Source organism: Budorcas taxicolor, chromosome 4, assembly GCF_023091745.1.
Source record: "Budorcas taxicolor isolate Tak-1 chromosome 4, Takin1.1, whole genome shotgun sequence".
Classification (NCBI taxonomy): Eukaryota; Metazoa; Chordata; class Mammalia; order Artiodactyla; family Bovidae; genus Budorcas; species Budorcas taxicolor.
This window is the reverse complement of record NC_068913.1, coordinates 97883845-97905066: the sequence shown is the minus strand read 5'-3', so window position 1 is coordinate 97905066 and position 21222 is coordinate 97883845. Positions and strand designations below refer to the sequence as shown.

The 21222-nt window shown below is 44.7% G+C and overlaps 1 protein-coding gene across 1 annotated transcript in view; it reads left to right on the top strand.

The window, feature by feature from the left end:
* Positions 1-21222, top strand: part of PLXNA4 (plexin A4) — a 413701-nt gene that overhangs the window by 156515 nt on the left and 235964 nt on the right. The gene's annotated exons all lie outside the window — the stretch shown is intronic.

Below are 21222 nucleotides of genomic sequence, written 5' to 3'. Positions count from 1 at the left end.
TGAACTGTCTCCTGCCTTGTGTGCAGACCAGCGGACAGGAGAGGATCTGTGACTGAGAGAGGGTCCTTGGTGACCTAGTGGCCTTTTGAACTCCCTCTAGTTAAACATGTTTCTGGTTGTTATTTGTGGATGTCCTGGGTTCAATAACTGGTCATACCTCACTTCAAATCCACTTGAGTTATTAATGCAAGTAAAGAAAAGAAGGGAAACAAGATTGGTGTCAATTTCTATTCTTCTTTTTCTTTTTCAAATGTTCTTCTTTACTTTGAAAGATCAAAGGAGGGTCAAATAGAACTTTTTTTTTTACCCCTTCCCCCATCATAATATAATACAGGAGGAGAAATTCCTGAACGAAATTGTTCTCAGACATCTTTTTATTTTTCCTTACAGTGACTTTGATTGAGGTCCCATGGCTTTAATCAAAGTGTTCAAGGGACACAGAAATAATTCTGTTAGAGTTCCTTGCCTCCCTCATGCCTCCTACTCTAACCATTCCTTCGTCCACATTTTGTGTTATTGTTTTTTATTAATGTGGGTTGAAAAAAAATATTCTCCCAATGAAGGATTAAGTGAGGCCTGGAGAGAAATGTTATTTTCCAAGCTAATAACGGGATGCTGGCTCAGCCACTCTGCAGCTGACAGACCATCCTGCAAATACGATTGTCCCTTCTCTCCTCTCTTTGCTGAATTCATCCATCACTCTGGGCAAAATAAATAAAAGGCCCAATAAACAAATCAATCAATCCATCATTTTCTCTGAGCTCACGAGGTACCTACAGTGGCCACACAGTGTTTTTCTGTTCTCACAGTGGTAAGTCTCACACCAGGCATCGCAGACCCTCAGGACCCATTGGAGATGCTGGCCTCTGGCACAGGGAACGGTCCCTGTGGTTGTCATCTTGGCCATACACCCACTTAGGATACTTCTTGCTCTCCCAGCTCTTACCAATTTTCCCTGGAAGGTGCTCTGTGAGTTCACATTGAGCTGTGTAGCAGCAGCCCGCCCCCTGGGGCTCATTATGGGTGACTCCTTGGGGAAAGGGGATGGCATGGAGGGCCATCCACATCTTGGAACAGGTTGGCAGGCAGCTTGCTGTAATATAATACATTTTACTCATCTCCATGTGCCATTTAGCGTCCATTCTGCAAACATTTACTGAGTGCCTCTGCAGGGTTAAGAGCAGGGCTAGCCACCAGAGATAAAAGGTGAATATGGCGGGTGTGGCCCCTGTCTTCAAGCTGCATACATTCAGTAGACTGACACAGAGGGGCAGGGGCTAGACAAGGTGGGGATCCGGGGCTGTGCTTATTAAATCAGTCAAATGAGGAGGGCAGCACCCACCAGCTATCTCTCACAAGCAGACCTCTGTGCCACAGTCAAAACTCCAGTGTGGACCCAGGTGCTGGGTTTGGGCAACAGTCCTCTCTGAAACAGTCCTGGGTTTGGGCTTCCTCTTCCAGATCCGTGTGTGTGTGTGTGTGTGTGTGTGTTTGGTTGAGAGATACACCATTCAACTCTGAGATCTTAGCCTATAAAGAATATGCAACATGCCTGCTAAAGAAAGGAAATCTCAGTTCAGTTCAGTTCAGTTCAGTTGCTCAGTCATGTCCAAGTCTTTGCAACCCCATGAACTGTAGCATGCCAGGCCTCCCTGTCCATCACCAACTCCCGGAGTTCACTCAGACTCACGTCCATCGAGTCGGTGATGCCATCCAGCCATCTCATCCTCTGTTGTCCCCTTTTCGTCCTGCCTTTCCCAGCATCAGAGTCTTTTCCAGTGAGTCGACTCTTCCCATGAGGTGGCCAAAGTACTGGAGTTTCAGCTTTAGCATCATTCCTTCCAAAGACCACCCAGGACTGATCTCCTTTAGAATGGACTGGTTGCATCTCCTTGCAGTCCGTGGGACTCTCAAGAGTCTTCTCCAACACCACAGTTCAAAAGCATCAATTCTTCGGCACTCAACTTTCTTCACAGTCCAGCTCTCACATCCATACATGACCACAGGAAAAACCATAGCCTTGACTAGATAGACCTTTGTTGGCAAAGTAATGTCTCTGCTTTTGAATATGCTTTCAAGGTTGGTCATAACTTTCATTCCAAGGAGTAAGCGTCTTTTAATTTCATGGTTGCAATCACCATCTGCAGTGATTTTGGAGCCCAAAAGATAAAGTCTGACACTGTTTCCACTGTTTCCCCATCTATTTCCTATGAAGTGATGGAACCGGATGCCATGATCTTCATTTTCTGAATGTTGAGCTTTAAGCCAACTTTTTCACTCTCCTCTTTCACTTTCATCAAGAGGCTTTTTAGTTCCTCAGGGCCCTTATTTTTTGTAGTCCTGTGGTCTGCAGGGTAACTGAGTGTCTTTGATCTGCATTGTTAGGGTGAGCCCCTCCTGTACTCTGATCCTCGCAGTCTTCTGTCTTGGTGTAGTGGGGAAGGGCTGGTGCCTGGAACCTGGGGTGGGGGGATAAATCATCAACTAAGCACATTCTCCCAAGCCGTCCTGGAGTTCATTAGGGAGACATGAAGGGCAGTGAGAACTCTCACGACTATTTAGGGGGTGCAGACCCACTTGGAGGTCCTGCCTTGATTTCTCTTCTGGGCCCCTGAGACCATGAGGTTCTGACCAGCTGAACTGGTAGAAAGGTGAGCTTCAGAGGAGGAAGTGCCCGTGCTTCTGGGGTTGGTAGCCATGGTCCTGAGAGCTGGGTAATTCAGTGAAATGAGAAAAGGGATGTTGTGTCTTTAACATCAGGTCCCTAAAGGGAATATATTTGTTAAACATTATAATTACCCTTCAGCAACTGAACTCCATGGCAAATGAGAACTCAATAGCAATTGAGAACTATATAGCAATTGAAGCCACACCGAGGCCCATTACTGTTTCTCAAATGATGCTTTCATTTAGATAAGGCAGATAATTATACATCTTGATTAGGTCACTGCTCTCAAGGGGATTCGGCCGTTCTCAGGATTGGCCCCCCCCCCCTGTAAATAATGCCATACAACCGCAGCCGTCTCCCAGCTCTGTCTTTCCTCCTTTCTCTCTAGATCTAAATAATGAGATAAAGATGCAGACCGACACAGACAGATATATACACATACAGGCACAGCTCCATTTTTCTGTTTTAATGCTAAGGGACACTGAGACGAGTGAGTCTGTGGCCAGGGTCAAGAGATCAGAACGAATCATAATAATACCACCTTAGGTATTACACGTCATTTTACAAAACACATTTATGGGCATTATCTCTTTTGCTCACTGCCTCAGTCAAATGAGGCAGACAGAATGGATATTAGAAACCTTGATTTTTGTTTTCTTCTGAACTAGGAGGGAGCTGGACTAAAACAAAACAACAATCTCAGATGCCTTCCAGCTGTAGTCTTGAGTCTATCTCTGTGACCCTTTTACAGATGAGAAGACTGAGGCTGGGGAGACATGGCTTTCTTAGGACCACTTGGCTCCTTGAGATGTCAACTTGAGTACAGAGCCCAAGTCTTCTGATTCTGGTGTTTTCCCCACTATAGGATGCTCTACCCTCCAGTGGATTCTAACTGCATTTCTGATGAAGCTGAACACCACAAATGTGACCTGCCAGATCCTGGCCCTTGGGGCCCCTCCTCTTCCCCTTACGTGCTCTGTCCTGGAGGAAACACCCCTCCTCACCCCACCCCTGAGCGACACCAGTTGAGAGCATGTCATCAATACCCACTGGTAGAATTCTTTCACATTTTTTTTCCCACAGGACTTGTCACAACTGTAACAACTCATTTGCAAAAGTTTAAAAAAAAAAGAGGCAGAAAAAAAAGCATGTTTCACCCCTTTATCTCTAGCACCTGCCAGAGTTCCTGTCATATAGCAAGGATCGAATTAATATTTGTTGAATGAACCTGTGCGTTAAGGAATTAACTGTGAATAAATAATGGCCTGGAACCTCTGAAATCACCGTGTCTGAAGACCCTGTAGAGCTAATTACTTCCAGAGAATTTAATAAAACGCAATCACTTCCTCTCTCCTTTTTTTTCTCCCCCAACACTCTCCTCCAAAACTCTGGCAATTTTCTTCCATATTTAGAGGCCCTGCCACTACCTAGTTAGACCTATCATCCGTATTCTTCATGTTTTATTCTCCCAAAACGTGTGGGTCCATTGTTTTGAGATCACTTGTTCGCATAAAGGACATTCTTTTGAGACAGTTGGGCTTGAAACCCCCCTGGTTTTCAGAGGAGAAACGTGAGTCATAGACACTGTCTACAGAAGACAGACATCTGGGTTACATTGGAGGCAGAAAAAGAAAGGATTCATATATTTCAAAATATCTGGATAATTAAATAAACTCAGTTCCCTTCCAGATTGTTGATGCCACATAGATGCAGCCGCGGAAATATTTTGTTTCAGGGTCTAAAAAAGAAGTGAGTGGTGGCCGTGGAATTTGCATCTTGTTCACAAATTCTCAACTCCACTGAGGTGCGCTGACTGGGAAAATAAATATACATGTCATTGTCCTTCCATGCAAGTGGAGTGCTCTGTGCTCAGCCTCCTGCTTTTTGGCAGAAAAGGCCCTGTAATTCCTCTCTCTGACTTTGGCCTAACAAAATCCTTCACTCTAACTTGGGCTCAGCCCAGCACTCTTATGTACTTATTAGTGCTTCCTGTGGAGTTCTAAGACCACTGGGCCTACACACAAATCTAGAAAAACACACGAGGCAATTTCCAAACACTGCAGTAAACTCCGCCTGAAGAGTCTGCCATCATGGGGGGTCTTAGGCTTAAATGGCTTGCGTTGGAGGCAAAGAGAAGGCTGACTTTCCGGGAACTGAATGAAGAGGGAGATGAGAAGCTCTTGATTTTTTCTTGGGAAACATTCCGAGCCCCTCTTCTACCTGAGACCAAATGTCAAAGACTCTGGCTGATCTTTGTGGCAATGTGGGTAGAGAGACAACGTGTGAATTTTGGTGTCTTGATATCTTAAGATTCCCCAAAGTGGACGTGGATTCAGAGGCTACCTACTACGCAACTCCTGGGGCATCGTTACAAAAATAACCCATATGACTGTGTTCCCAAGAGCATGTCGCATCATGCCATGGGGATGGGGACAGGAATTCCCCTTTGGCTAGAATCCTACGTATGAGGAGTTTTCCTTGAGTCATGCACTCCTGACCATCAGAAGAAGGTGAAGGAAGCCCCTTGCAGAGGGGAATCACAAAGGTGAGAGGATGTGGAAGGGAGGACAGGGAAATGCAGGGAACAGAGCTTTGCACTCAGCACACCATGGCGGGTCACACCTTGGCTGAGCAGTTCTGGCTCATCAGCCACCTTCTCTGCTTACCCCTGTGGTCTGTGCAGAGTTCATGGTTTCCTGTGAGGAAAAACGACTGGGGAGTTCTGCTGATTTTAGATGGAGGTGTCTCTGGACACTAGTAAAATTTCAAGGCTCTTATATCTGGAAGAGACTTCTGGCTGAAAAGCCCCACGTCCCTCCTACCAGTCTGTCCATTTGGATGCTGCCGCCAGTGTAAGCAAAGATGTTGCCTAGAATGTTGAAGTCCTCTCTTGGTTCCCAACCTCTCCTTGGGAATCCTTCCATGTGTCTCTGTCTCCTTCCTTCTCTAATGAGAATTCCTCCAGAAGCGTTTTTGACTCTCTAACACATGTTCAAAGAAGAAGGTCAGTTACCATCATTCCTATGAGAGCCCCATACCTAGAGAAAGAGTCCTGATTCAATCTCACCTCCTATTTTTGTTTGGGTTAGAGCTTTGACAGGTTCTCTGTTTGACCTTTATAAATCCCCTTTGCTTGCCTCTGGACATCTCAGGACATGCTGAGGATTTGGAACCAATATTTCCTGAGCTAGAGTTATTATCCAGCCATGTCCTTGTTCCTGGATGGTGGATTCTATGATACCCCCACCTGGGTCTCACTTCCATTATGGTGGCCAACTACAGTGGGCTGAGATCTGTCCTCACCAAACAATCAGAACAGCTATGGGTAATAAAGGAAAAAAAAAAAAAAACAACTAAAGGGCTACTCCCTTGTGGGCTTTCCTGTTGGTTCAGTGGTGAAGAATCTGCCTGGAATGCAAGAGATGGGGGTTTGATCCCTGGGTCAGGAAGATCCCCTGGAGGAGGGCACAGCAACCCACTCCAGTATTCTTGCCTGGAGAATCTCAGGGACAGGGGAGGCTGGTGGGTTACAGTCCACAGTGTCGTGACTGTGGTCTGGTCATGACTGAAGCCACTGTGCCCAAACACACACAGTCCCTTGCAGGAGTGTGCCATTCTTGATTCAGAGTAGAAGTGAGAATATAGGAATATTTAAAACACGAACCCCTCCACTTTTGTTTTCTAAAAACAGCGTTGACCGAATGCAGGAAGTTCATCTTTAATATCACTGTTTATAAGCTGTTCAGCAGTGTTTACTGTGGTTATAATTGGTATCATTAAGCTTAGGTGACATTATTAATGCTGCTGATTAAATTGCTGTAAACCTAACTTTACCATTAACACAGACAGCTACGTCTGAGCTGCCGGTGTTCACACTGGAGCACTGGGGCAGGGAAGCAGACTCGGAGGGGTGCAGTCGGGAAGGAAAAGGAACCCCAGTTTCTCACCTACCTGTAGGAGCTTCTAAGAAGTTCCAGTCCCAAACACCTTCGCTATTAGTAAAGTGTTTTCACTTTCTGTAGCAATTGTTTTGAGAACTGGACATCCTGCTTCTGTAAAAGTGAAATGAAAATGTTAGTCACTCAGTCGTGTCCAACTCTGCAACCCCTTGGACTGTAGCCTGCCAGGCTCCTCTAGCCATGGAATTCTCCAGCCAGAATACTGGAGTGGGTTGCCTTTCCCTTCTCCAGGATATCTTCCTGACCCAGGGATCAAACCCTTGTTTCCTGCATTGCAGGTGGATTCTTTACCGTTTGAGCCACCAGAGAAGCACTTCTGCTTCCGTGAGTGCACTTTACAAAGGGCTCAGGGCCGGTGCACTGGGACGACCCTGAGGGATGGGATTAGGGAGGAAGTGGGCGGGGGGTTCACAATGGGGGACACATGTACACCCATGGCTGATTCATGTGAATGTATGGCAAAAACCACTACAATATTGTAAAGTAGTTAGTCTCCAATTAAAATAAATAAATTTATCAAAAAATAAGAAGAACAAGAAAAAAGAGAGAGATATCAAATATTCCCGTTCTTGCTCTCCCGTCCCTGCATCTCTCCTTCCTCCTCCCTTCAAACCCCTCATCAGTTGTCTGCTGCTGTGTTGGTGTCATTTCTCAGACTGCAGCCTTGTCCACCTGTCTGTTAATTTACCACTTAAAATTCTGTACCCAGTGAACAGTCACTTCCCATTCTCCCCTCCCCCTAGTGGTAACCACCATTCTGCTTTCTGCTTTTATGAGTTTAACCACCTCCTATAAATAGAATCATGCAACATTTGTCCTGTGACTGATTTATTTCACTGAGCACAATGTCCTCCAGTTTCACCCATGTAGCATATGATAGGACTTTCTTCTTTTTGATAGCTGAATAATATTCCATTCTATGTATATACCATATTTTCTTTACCCATTCATCCACTGATGGACATTTAGATTGTTTTTACCTAATGCTGCAATGACTATGGGAGTGAAAATATCTCCTTGAGATATTATTTTTAATTCCTTTGGAAAAATCCCCAGAAGAGGGATTGCAGACTCTTAGGGTAGCTTTATTTTTAATATTTCACCTCCATACTATTTTCAACAGTGGCTACACCATTTTGCATCCCCACCAGCATAGCACAAGTTTTCCAATTTCTCCACATTTTAACCAACACTTGCTTTTTTTCTGTTTTTGTTTTTGTTTTGTTTTGCTCTGTTTTGTTTATTTGTTTGTTTTATAATGGCCACCCTAACAGGTATGAAATGACTTTCATTATTAGTGATGTTGATGTCTTTTCATATGCTGGTTGGCCATTTGTATGTCTTTTTAAGAGAGATGTCTGTTCAAGTCCTTTACCCAGTTTTAAATTGGCTTGTTTGAAGGGTTTGGAGGTTACTGAGTTCTTTATGTGTTTTGTTTTAGTTCCTTATATATTCACTCTTTATCAGATATAGGGTTTGTGGATATTTTTGTCACGCCATAGATTACCTTTTTACTTTGTTAGCGGTTTCCTTTGCTGCGCCAAAGCCCTTAGTTTGATGTAGTCCTACTTGTCTATTTTCGCTTTTGCTTCCTGTGCTTTGGTGACATATCCAGGAAATCATTGCCAAGACCAATGTTATGAAGCCTTTCCTTTATATTTTCTTCAAGTGTTTTATAGTTTCAGGTATGACCTTTAAGTCTTTAACCCATTTTCAGTTCAGGTTTGTGTCTGGTGTAAGGCAAGGGTCCAGTTTCATTCTTTTGCTTGTGGAGACCCCTGTGCTATTTGATTAAGAGACTGTCCTTTTCCCACTGAACTCTCTCGGCACCATTGTCAGAGATTATTTGACCATGTACATATAGTGAAAGTGAAGTCACTCAGTCATGTTCGACTCTTTGCGACCCTGTGGACTGTAGCCCACCAGGCTCCTCTGTCCATGGGATTCTCCAGGCAAGAGTACTGGAGTGGGTTGCCATTTCCTTCTCCAGGGGAATCTTCCCAACCCAGGGATCAAACCCGGGTCTCCCGCATTGTAGGCAGACGCTTTAACCTCTGAGCTACCAGGGAAGCCCATCTCCATATATGCAAGGGTTTATTTCTGGGCTCTTTATTTTGTTCTATTGGTCTGTATGTCTAGCTATATGCTAGAACCATGCTGTTTTGATTACTGTAGTTTCATGAAGAAAAAGTTGGAAAGTATAATGCCTCCAGCTTTATTCTTTTTTCTCAAGATTATTTGGCTAGTTGGGGTTCTTTGTGTTTGCATGTGAATTTTAGGATTGATTTTTCTATTCCCTGCAAAAAATGCCATGGGGATTTTGATAGGGAATGCACTGAATTTGAAGATCACTTTGGGTAGTATGGACATTTTAGCAATATTAAATTTTCCAGTTCATGAACATCAATGTCTTGCTATCTATCTCTTTTATAATTTCTCTCAATATTGTTTTGTAGCTTTCAGTTTACAAGTCTTTCACCTCCTTGGTTATATTTATTCCAAAGTATTGTATTCTTCTTCATGGTATCATAAATTGGATTGTTTTCTTAAATTTCTTTTCAAGCAGTTTATTAGTGTGTAGAAACCCAAGTGATTTTTGTATGTTGATTTGTTTTCTGCAAATTTGCTGAATTTGCTTATTAGTTCTACCCTTTTTTGTGTAATCTTCAGGCTCTTTTACATATAAGATGATGTCATTTCCTAATATCCTTTCTAATGTGGATGACTTTTATTTCTTTTTCTTGCCTAATTGCTCTAATTAGGACTTCTAGTATTATGTTAAGTACAAGTGGCATGAGTGGGCATCCTTCCCTCATTCCTAATCTTAGCAAAAGGCTTTTGTTTTTTCACTGTTGAATATTATGTTAGCTGTGAGGGTTTCATGTATCAGCCTCTATTAAATTGAGGCAATTTCCTTCTATTACTTGTTTTTGAGTGTTTTTATTATGATAAGATGTTGAATTTCGTCAAATGTTTTTCATCTATTGAGATGAACATGAGATTCTTATGCTTCATTATATTAATGAGATGTGCCACATTGATTGATTTCTGTGTATTGAACCATCCTTGCATGCCAAGAATTAAATCCCACTTGGTCCTGGTGTATGGTTTTTTGTTTTGTTTTTTTTTACTATGCTGTTGAACTTGGTTTGTTAGTATTTCACTGAGGATTTTTGCATCTATATTTGTCCAGAAATGTTGAGTTATAGTTTTCTTACATTGTCTTTGTCTGGCTTTGAGGTCAGAGTAATATTGGTCTCATAAGATGAGTTTATAAGTGTTTCGTCCTCTTCAGTATTTTGGTAAATTTTGAGAAGGATTGACACTTCTTTAAGTGTTTGCTAGAATTTTTCAGTGAAACCATCTGTTCTCAGACTTCTCTTTGTTGGAAGGATTTTATTTCAAATTTTTTAAAATTTACTCTCCTCACTAGTTATAGTCCTGTTTAGTTTTTTTGTTTCTTCATGAATTAGTAGTGATAGGTTGTATACTTCTAGAAATTTATCCATTTCTTTTAAATTATTCAATTTGTTAGCATGCAGTTGTTCAAAGTAGTCTCTTATAACCCTTATTTCTGTGGTATCAGTTGTAATGTCTCCCCTTCCATTTCCTATTTATTTGAGTCTTCTCTCTTTTTTCTTCATCTAGCTAAGGGTTTGTCAATTTTGTTCATCTTTTCAGAAAACCAACTTTTAGCCTCATTTTTTCCTATTGCTTTTCTACTTTGTTTATTTCTTCTCTAGTCTTTTATTATTTCATTTCTTCTAACTTTTGGCTTAGTTTTTTCTTCTTTTTCTAGTTCCCTGAGATGTAAAGTTACCTGTATTTCTGAGGTCTTACTCCATGTTTCTCAAACATTTTTTTTTCTCTTGGCCTTGGATCTCTCTATCTCTCTCTTTATCTTGCCTCCTCCCTTCCCCTCACCCATCCCTCCTCTCTCTCTTTCTCTGCTTTTTTCTTTCTGCCTCTCTCTCCCCTCTTCCCTCCTGTCTACCTCACTGTTTGCTCCTTCTCATACCCCTTTACTGGAATACCTTGGCCCATCACCCCTGCACCTCTTCTTTTCTCTAACTCACTACCTTGAGTGGGGAGGGTCTCATTTAGTTCCTGTCTTCAAACACCATCTAGATGCTGGTGATTTACAAAAATCACATCTCCAGTCTCATATCTTTCTCTTGAATTCCACACTCATTTACCCACATGCCTGCTCAGCATCTATACTTGGAAGTCTAATAAAGATTTCAGACTTAACATGCACACTGTCAACTCGTGATTTCTCCGTAAAATCCTGCCCCATTCCCAGTCTTCTCCAATAAATTAATGTCAATTCCACTCTTGTTGCTGAGGCCATACTTTGGAGTTAACCTTGACCCCTCTCTTTCTGTCACACTCTACATTCTGTTGACTATAACAGTCTGCTTTATCTGTCTTTCAAAGATGTGCAGGCTCTAACCACTTCCACCATCTCTGGAAGACCCATCTAGTTGGGTCACTTTAGCCCAACTCACAATATTCTCTTGCCTGGACTAGTACAATAGCTTCCCCACTGGTTTCTTTGCTTCTTGCCATCCCACCATCCCAAAGTCAATTCTCATCCCAAAGGCAACCAGAGGAGACCTTTTAAAACATCAGTGGAATTGTGTCACTCCCATGCCCAAAATCTCCCAGTGGCTTCCCTTCTCACGCAGTGTAAGATCCAGTTTTTATAGTGGCCCTTGACGTCCTCTGCCAGATGGCCTCCTGCTCTCGCTCCAGATTCTCTCCCTTGCTCAGTAGTTTTCAACCATGTTTGGCATCCTTGCTGTTTCTTCAACACATCCTTTAGACTCCTGCTGCAGTCGCTGCAACTTCATTCAGTTCCTTCTTCCTGGAATTCTTTTCTCCCATGTGTCCATATAACTAGCTCTCTTCCTTCTTTCAAATCCCACTGTCACTTTACCCTGTTCTGTAAAGCAGCCGAACTCCCATCTCTCGCACTCTGTACCCCTCTTTCCCAGGCTTATTCTTTTCACAGCACTTAGAAACACTGACATAGGAAGTATTTCTATGCCTGTTTATGACTGCCTGTCTCTCCTGCCATCAGGATATAAACCACATGAGAACAGAGATGCTCTCTTTTTCATTGCTGTATCTCATACCTAGAACAGTGTCAGACACATGGTTAGTGCTAGATAAATGTTAATTGAATGAATGAATGAAAGAAAGCGTCTGCTGAGCCCCTGATGGTCTCATTTGTCTGGATGTTATATGGAAATGGTGATTGCTATTGGGTGCATTTCTTGCTCATTGCCAGTGGGACTTGCCCTTCAGCTAATGAAATCTGACGTCAGCTGTCTTGGGGATTTATCAGTTAGGATGTTTCAGTTGCAACTAAGAGAGACTGACTCGGGTTATCTTAATCAAAAGGAGAATTTATGGGGAAGGAGATCAGGGCCTCCTAGATTGATGGGTAAGCTGGAGGAGCAGGCTTGCATGGAGCACAGGAATCGGGGCACTGTGGCAGCTGGAAGTGTGACAGTCATCTTTTAGCAAGAACATCAGCTGGATGTGCTGTCCCTGCCATGACTCACCCCTGCCATCCTGAGCAATTTCTAACCATCCTTCATGTGCATTGCCTGCTGGAGATCCAGATTCGCTGAAGCAAGACTCCATTGACCAGGCCAGGTCCCCAGATTCCAGAGGCAGGAAAAGCAGGTGTCTGGCTCCTTCTGCTTCCCAAGTAGGGGCACTTGGTCCTGCCTGCCACCAAGACCTCCCTTAATGGAGGGTTTCTCCGAAGGAGGGGGTGCTTGTATACCGGACTACCCTCCATTTATAAGTCCAGTAGAGGAAGACATGCGTTTGCCTGATCTTTTACCAACCCTTGTTTCAAAGCCACTCAAAGACTCATTTACCCTAAAACCACATCGGTGCTGAAAAGGGACTCGGGGATCTTCTCCACCTTTTCCTGGGGCTGTCAGCAAGTTCCCTCCCAGGAGGCCTTTGTGGGACTTCAGACCATTTCTCTAATTCTCTGCCTTTGCCGCATCTGTACGTGCTGGTTGCTAAGCAGGGGGAGGAGCTAGAACCTCTTCCTTTTTGAAGGAAAAGAATCCCTCTCCAAGAGCTTTCCTTGCCTACATTAATTAGACCCATCTGCAGAGCAGGGGTGCATCAGGGACACACACATATGTGTACAAACAAATACACCCACAGACCCATGCACTAAGCAGCCTGCCCCTCGTCAGTAACCTACACATATTAGTACTAAATAACACTGATGATAATGACAGTGCTTTCTGATCAAAAGTTATTTTTATGAAAGACAGTAGCCTACCACCCTCCACCATCTGAATATTCTATTCCCTGATGAGAAAAGCAGAGCTGTAAGGCACAGCAGGGAAAAAAAAAAGTGAGCACAAAGCACTTCCACTCCAGATCACCAAGCCCTAGGAAGATGTGAGACCCTAGTGGATTTAAAAAAAGAAAAAAGAAAAAAAAAAAAAAACCTCTTCCTGTCTTAATTGTGCAGACCATGAATCTAAAATGACATGATGCCTGTTGGTGAATTTCAGCTCCTCCCTGATCGAAACCCCTTGTTAAGCACATGTTCAGTATGTACCCGTGTGCACACACGATCTGTGGGTACCCCCAGCTCACAGGCGTGCACAGTTCGGGCTGTAATAATTCAGATGCCATTAATCCAATCCCACCAGGACAGTTGTTCCTTTGATGTTCCCTTGGGGGAACATTCCAAGAGGTCCCCTCTCTTATTGATGTGGGAATCTCTGGGGGCCAGTGAGCAATGAGGGCATGTGTTGTGGGGGGGAAGAGGAAAAAAAAAAACAAAACCTGGGTTCAGGCTCCATAAGGGAAACAGATCTGCCATGAAAACAGCACAGACATTCAGGAGGTGCAAAGCCTTCAAGAAGCACAACAGACTTGGTTCATGCCAGACAAGAGGGCCCCTTCTGTTGAGACCAGCACAGCTGGGACCCCATGGCAGGGCCAGGCAAGATATGCCCCGTCCTCTGCCTCAGATTCCCCCTTGATTAGTGGAGGGAGTACATGCTTTCTATGCCTCTTAAGATAGAACCAAGGCATTCTTAGACTTAGCCAGTCAAATAAGAACAGTAGAAGAAGCTGCACTTCGCAGAGATGAGATCCTGCTTGTCTGTTTCTCTTTGTTTTTTAACAAGGTTTCCCTCCAGTTTTAGGAAACTCCATACCCCAAACACACTGAACTTGCCAAACAGATATTTCAAGGTGTAATACTCTGTGTTGGGTGGGGAAGGTTCCTAATGAATATAAAAAGAAATTCAGTTTGTAAACATTAGATTTATAAGCAACTTTCCTACGTACATCTGTGGAACGGAATTGAGTACACCAACATGTGATTAAGTAATAACAATAAGATTATAGCAATTGGCATTGCACTGATGCTAAGTTTGTACCATAATAATTAGCCCTTAAATGTGTGTTAATAAGGGCACAAACACATAGTTAAGAATGGATCTAAGAACAACTTAGAAAGTAATCACAAAAAGTATTCTGGGAGAGAGCCATAAAAACCAGGCCAATAATATCTGCCAGCCACCCAGACATTCTGTTATTTGATAAAGCTAATAATGCAAAACTTATTGCTATAGCAGAAACGTCATAAAAATGTAGTAAAAATAAACAAGCACATGGCTCTGGCAGAAGAGCTGAAAACAAGTGTGGAAATTGAAGGCATCAAAGGAAAGCCAAGAAGCATCTTGGCAAGTGGGAGCAGGAGATGTTCACATATATGAGTGGAAAACCTTAAGGAATTTGGGATTTTTTTTCATGTTTGAGCAATATTTTGGGAAGTGGTATTTCATACATACTTGTCCCTATACCAAGAAATTTCTCTTCCCAACATTATTTTGTAACGTACTTGACTGGTAAGATCTGTTTCCGTTATGATGCCTTTTAGCAGAAGTACTGGATATTTTTTAAGCACAGGGAAGGGGAGAAGACACTCATGTTATGAAACCTTTCTCTCTCCATTTACCTGCAATTGCTTCCATTAATTCTCACAGCAATCATGACTGGAAGGAAAGGGTTCCTCCCCTTTCAGAGGAGGAAGCTGCAGCTCTGAGAGGCTGATCCCATAGGCAGGTGGCAGAGATGGGTCTGACTCCAGAAACCAAGGGCTTGACCATGGCCTTTGTTGCTTCTTATTCTCCTTTTCATTGGAAATTGCAAGAAGAGAAGGTGATTCTGGTGGGACGAAGCACTCCTCAGCAAATATTCATGAACGTTCCTTTCCCCATTCAGTGTGTGGACTCCTTCCCACGTTCCTTCCCTGTTCAGACTGTGCTGCTAGCCTGAGGGGCAGTCAAGGATTGACCAGAGAGAATTATTTCCCAGAGTCTGGCCATTGGGGAGGGGATGGGAGGAGTTTCGAAGGCCAAGGCCAACATTACTTCACGGCAAATAGATGGGGACAAAGTGGAATCAGAGGCAGATTTTATTTTCTTGGGCTCCAAAATCACTGCCAATCGTGACTGCAGTGATGAATTTAAAAGACGCTTGTTCCTTGGAAGAAAAAAATGACAAACCTAGACAGCATATTAAAAAGCAGAGACATCACTTTGCCAACAAAGGTCCATATAGTCAAAGCTATGTTTTTTCCAGTAACCATGTGTGGATGTGAGAACTGGACCATAAAGAAGCCTGAGTGCCAAAGAATTGATGTTTTTGAACTGTGGTATTGGAGAAGACTCTTGAGAGTCCCTTGGACTGCAAGGAGAGCAAACCAGTCAATCCTAAAGGAAATCAGTCCTGAATATTCAGTGGAAGGACCGATGCTGAAGCTGAAGCTCCAGTACTTTGGCCACGTGATGTGAAGAGCTGACTCATTGGAAAAGACCCTGATGCTGGGAAAGACTGAGGGCAAGAAGAGAAGGGGGAGGGCAGAGGAAGAGATGGTTGGATGGTGTCACCAACTCAATGGACATGAATTTGAGCAAACTCCGGGAGATAGTGAGGGACAGGGAAGACTGGCGTGCCACAGTCCATGAGATCGCAAAGAGTTGGGCACAGCCTAGTGACTGAACAGGAACAAAGGCCAACAGGGCTTCCAACCCCAAAGCCCCCTGTTCCTCTGCATCCACAAAAAGCCCCAGCACCTCCCACTGCTGGTCAGGTCAGCCTTCACGCTGCCCGGAGTCTAGAAAGGTGAGGCCAGCTCCCTCCCTGGTCCCCACTCTCAGCATCTGAAGACTTCTCCCCAGCCTCGGGGGGGCCCTGCTGCTTTGAGACCCAAGTGCTCAGTCAGTGATGGGCCCACAGATGGACCAGACGGTGGCCTCTGGGCAGTTTATCAGAGGAGCAGGAGAGGGTGGAGGAGGCAGAGGACAGCTGTGTTGATGGTCTGAATGGGTCACAGGCCCTCAGGTGGCCGCCAGCAGGGGAGTGGGAGGCTGTAAGGAGAATACCAAGTTCCCCCTTGCAGGGGCCTACTCCAGCTGAAAGCAGCCTCCTCGCCCCTAAATCCAATTAAAGGCCGATATTATGTCAGTGGAAATATATGCCAATCCTAATATAGTCTAATAAGCCTTAAAATAGCACTCTGTATGTGGAAAGCCCTGTGCTTTAATTTGATTCGCAGCCTAATAACAGGCTTAATAAGAGGGAATTGGCCCCCTTTTATTTTCCAACTGGTCTCTGCATGCTCTTTTCTTCCCCTCTTTCCTTGCCTCCACTTTCTCTTTCTCTTTCTCTGGAGCTCCGTGGGGTGAGCCTGGAGAGGTGGAAGCCTCAGAGCTTCCAGCTGAGAGGCTCCTGGTCCTGCCGCCTGAGGGAAGGCGGTCCTGGCTCCTGGTGGGGACTCCGGGTCCTTTATCCTAGGCTCGACTCATTCCTGCCCTGGACAGGCAATGGGTGAGATGGAAGTGAAGTTCCTCAAGGCAATGAGAGGGGCCTCATCGCTCCCTTCTGAGGCCTGGGGTCTTCCCTCCTAGGACAATACAGCCAGTAGCCAGTCTCATATGCCCACTGCTGGAGCTGACGGGATGGATCGTCGTGGGGCAGGTCTCATGAACACAGTCTAGAAACTGATTCAAGGACTTGATTTATAGAACCTTGGCCCAATTCTTGACAGCAAAGGAGTCCCAAACATTTCAAAAGCAGAGTTTTAGTGTACACATTTTTTGCAGCTTTAATAAGATATAATTCACATTCTATACAATTCATCCATTTAAAAAAGTACAATTCAATGGCTGTTAGCATAATTACAGAGCTGAGCAACCATTGCCACAATCAATTGTGGAACATTTTTTATTATTCTGAAAAGAAACTCCATAACCTTTAGCCATCACCCTCCTCCAACCCCTATGCCTCTCAGCCTTAGAAAACCACTAACCTTTTTTTTTCTTTTTAAATTTTTTTTAAAATTTATTTTTTGACTGCACTTCACTGCGTGTGGGATCTTAGTTTCCCGACCAGGAATCGAACCTGCACCCCCTGCAGTGGAAAGGTGGTTTTAACCAGTGGACCACCAGGGAAGTCGTAGAAAATCTTTATAGATCTGCCTCATTTAGATGCTTCATCCGAGTGGAATTATCCAGTATGGGGTCCATTGTGACTGAGTTCTCTCACGCAACACAGTGTTTTCAATGCTCATCGGTGTTGTATCATGTGTCAATACTTCATCCTTTGTTATTGCTGAATTATATTCTGTTATACGAATATAGCACAGTTTATTCACCCGTACTTCATCCGATGGACTTGTGAGTTGTTTTCACTCTTTGGTTATTATGAATGAAGCTGCTGTGAACGTTTGTGTGTGGGCTTTTGCCTGGATATATGATTTCACTTCTCTTGGCTATATACCTAGAATTTGAATTTGGGGATAATGAAGCCAATCTATGCCAAACCATTTAAGGAACTCAGACCATTTTCCACAGTGGCAGCATCCTTTGCCTCCCCACCAGCAATGTGTGGGGAGCTCTAATTTCTCTACATCCTCACCAGTACTTGTCATTGTAACTTGTCATTATTTGTTATAACCATCCCCCTCCAAGCAGGTGTGAAGTAGAGTCTCATTGTGGTTTTGATTCCGATTTTCCTGAATGGATTTAATGGACTCTTGGTCTAAACTGGCCTGTGAGGAATGAATGCAAACTCAGCTGTGCTGATCGTTGGGCTTTCCTATTGGCTCAATTGGTAAAGAATCTGCCCGCAATGCAGGAGACCTGGGTTCAATCCCTGGTCTCCAAGATCCCCTGGAGAAAGAAATGGCTACCCTCTCCAGCATTCTTGCCTGGAGAATTCCATGAACAGAGGAGGCTGGCCAGCTACTGTCCATGGGGTTGCAAAAAGTCAGACATGGCTGAAGAACTAACACTTTCAACTTTTTTTTTTTAATAATTATTTGACTGCGTTGGGTCTTAGTTGCAGCACATGGGACCTTTCTTAGCATTGCCCAGACTCTCTAGTTGTGGCACACAGGCTTGGTTGCTCCACAACATGTGGGATCTTAAGTTCCCCGAACCTGTGTGTCCCCTGGATTGCAAGGTAGATTCTTAACCACTGGACCACAAGGGAAGTCCCCAACCGGTTGATCTTAAACAGGCAACTGTTCCTCTGAATCCCAGTTTCCAGATTTGTGAATTGGAGGTTCATGACCTTCTCAGGTCATGAAGTTTAACAGAGAACGTAGAGGAAGCAGCCAACTTGTGAAGGGTAGGCACACAATCCGCCTTCCTTCCCTTCCCCTACCCCTGGTGCTTAGACCTCCATTTTACTGCTGGTACAATAGGAATGATATGTATAGGTGCTCTACTGATTTTACAACAAGGTCAGGAGGAAGCATATAACTTTAATAAGAGAAAGAAGGTGATGATGGGTTGAGTTGGGACAAAGCAAAAGAGTGTTTGATGCCAAGATAAAGAAATTGAAGTTTTTTTTTTTTAACAAGGAGAATCAAAAGGTGAGGAGTGACATAATAACCATCTTCAATATGAGAGGTTTATTACGTGGGATGGTGACCAGCTGTTCCCCATCTCCACTAAGGACATCAGAAGGAAAAATGCATTTAAACTGTGAGAAGTAGTCTGTAGCTTAGTTATTAGGAAGAGCGCCTTTGCTGTCAGGGTCGTGAAACATTGGAATGGGAATTTATCAAATTTCCTGTCCCTGAAGGCCTCTCCAAATATGATAAACTGCATCTGGGATCATGAATGAGATGCCCTGAGGCAGGTCCTTCCATCACAAAAGCACTGCAATTCCTGGCAGTGCTTGCCCCAGGTAGCGCTCCCTGTAAACCCCCCATTTGCACCGGGTAGTGCGGTGGTGACCCCTCCACTCCCCCTCCACATCCATCCCCCCACCCCACGCCCAGTTTCAGATCTGCCTGCTGTCTCTCTCCTCACCCTAAGTCATGGAGGAGTCACTGCTGACTGTTTCAATAGTGAGTGATGTGGTTTCTATACATAATCCCAGTTTATAACTTCTTTGGCAGCCTCTGGGTTGAAAGGTGCTTTTAACAGAGAGGGAGAAAGAGAGCTAAATAACCCTTTTATTTAAAACACACACACACACACACACTTTTAAGACAAGCTCAAATGTTTGGTCCTTTAATTGATGGCTCACTGTGGCCATGATTATCCTTGGCAGATCTTTTGAGTTTGGGAACTTGGCTGGCAACTTCTGTTTTAAGGATGAGCAGATCAAAGTGCATGGGGAAGGCATAGAATTAGGATCAAAGAGGGAACATCTCCGACTTGGGCACTGCTCCCACAATCCTGTCCCCGTCTCTCTGTCATGGGCATCGTCATGGCTTCCTCAGCAAGGTCATCCCACCTTCCTCCCTTGTAGTCTAGTGACCAGGAATGCAGAGGCTTTCCAGGTGGTGCAGTGGTAAAGAATCCGCCTGCCAGTGCAGGAGATGCGAGAGGTGCAGGTTCAATCCCTGGATCAGGAAGATCCCCTGGAGTTGGAAATGGCAACCTATTCCAGTATTCTTGCCTAGAAAATCCCATGAATAGAGGTGGGCTACAGTCCATAGGGTCACAAAGAGTCAGACACGACTGAGCGTGTGCACGCGCGCACACACACACACACACACACACACACACACACACAGACAACACACCAGGAATGTAAGGAGGATTATCTCCGCTCCCCAGGACCACAGTAGATTCCCATCGACCAAACCCAGTGGGGCGATTCTTCCTGCCTGTATAACAAAGTTTGTTCCAGATAACCCTAAATCAATAAGTGCCCAGAATTTCCCAGGCCCCAGAGGTTGGGGCTTCTGCCAACCCACCTGCTCGTCTCCACCTCTCATATTTTGGGCTGTGCTTTCTTTTTTACAATTAGATTTGGGAGGCGGACTGCACTGCACGGCTTATGGGGTCTTAGTTCCCTGACCAGGGATTGAACCCCTGCCCTTCGCAGTGAAAGCCCAGAATCCTAACCACTGGACCACCAAGAAATCCCCTGGGCTGTGCTTTCTTTGCCTTCTTTTGGCTGCAGTGGGTCTAGATACAGGTTCCCTCCCCACCACTGGGAGACGTCAGGAGGGGACTGGGGCAGCCAGAAACCCGGGGGCCATCTTCCTGCCCCTGCAAGCAGTCCTGCAGGTTACCCCAACACTTTCTACAAATATGACTTCTCTACAGGCATCACGGCGTGAAAATCTGCACCCAAGAGAGGAGGTTTGGATGAGATGGTGGGTGGGCATTCCTTCATCCCTTATTCCTGTACTCAGGGATTTTTCAGCTGTGTCCTCAGACTGAGCCTCCCTCAGTGGAAGGCTAGAGGGTGGCTAGAAACATATTTCCTGGTAGCTCAGCTGGTCAAGAATCCACTTGCAGTGCAGGAGACCCGGTTCGATTCCTGGGTTGGGAAGATCCGCTGGAGAAGGGATAGGCTACCCATGCCAGTATTCTTGGGGTTTCCTGGTGGCTCAGCTGGTAAAGAATCTGCCTGCAATGTCAGAGACCTGGGTTCAATCCCTGGGTTGGGAAGATCCCCTGAAGAAGGGAACGGGTACCCACTCCAGTATTCTGGCCTGGAGAATTCCATGGGCTGTATAGTCCATGGGGTCATAAAGAATCAGACATGACTGAGTCACTTTCACTTCTCAGAAACATATTAGGGCTATCTGGGTGTTGCTATTGTGTTAAAGAGTCAGAAACCCAGGCAAAGAGGTTACCTGGACCAGGTGGCTCAGTTAGCAGTGGCAGGGCCAGGGTGTCACTCTTTCCCCCTCTTCTTTCCAGCTGAGTGATGGACCAAAAGGGAAAAAGGGCAGGTTTACAGCTGACCCTCCTACCCCAGAAATCACTTCTCCAGCACCAGCGAAAGGAAAAACCATGAGGCAAATGAGACTTGCACCTCCTTCCCTGCCATGCTTTCTCCCACGTCTGGCCCAGAAGAGTCACCCCTGGGAAGACACCCAAATTGTAGTGTCTGGCCGTCCTGTGTCCATGCTTCTGTGCAGGGGAAGTCTGGTTCAGATGGGTACACTGGTGGCAATGATGTGCCTCTGAAGGTCACAGGCTGCCTGGAAAGAAGGGAAAAGGGGAGAAGGAGACGGTGAAGCCGATGGAAGAACAAGGACAGCCCTCGCATGAGGGTAAG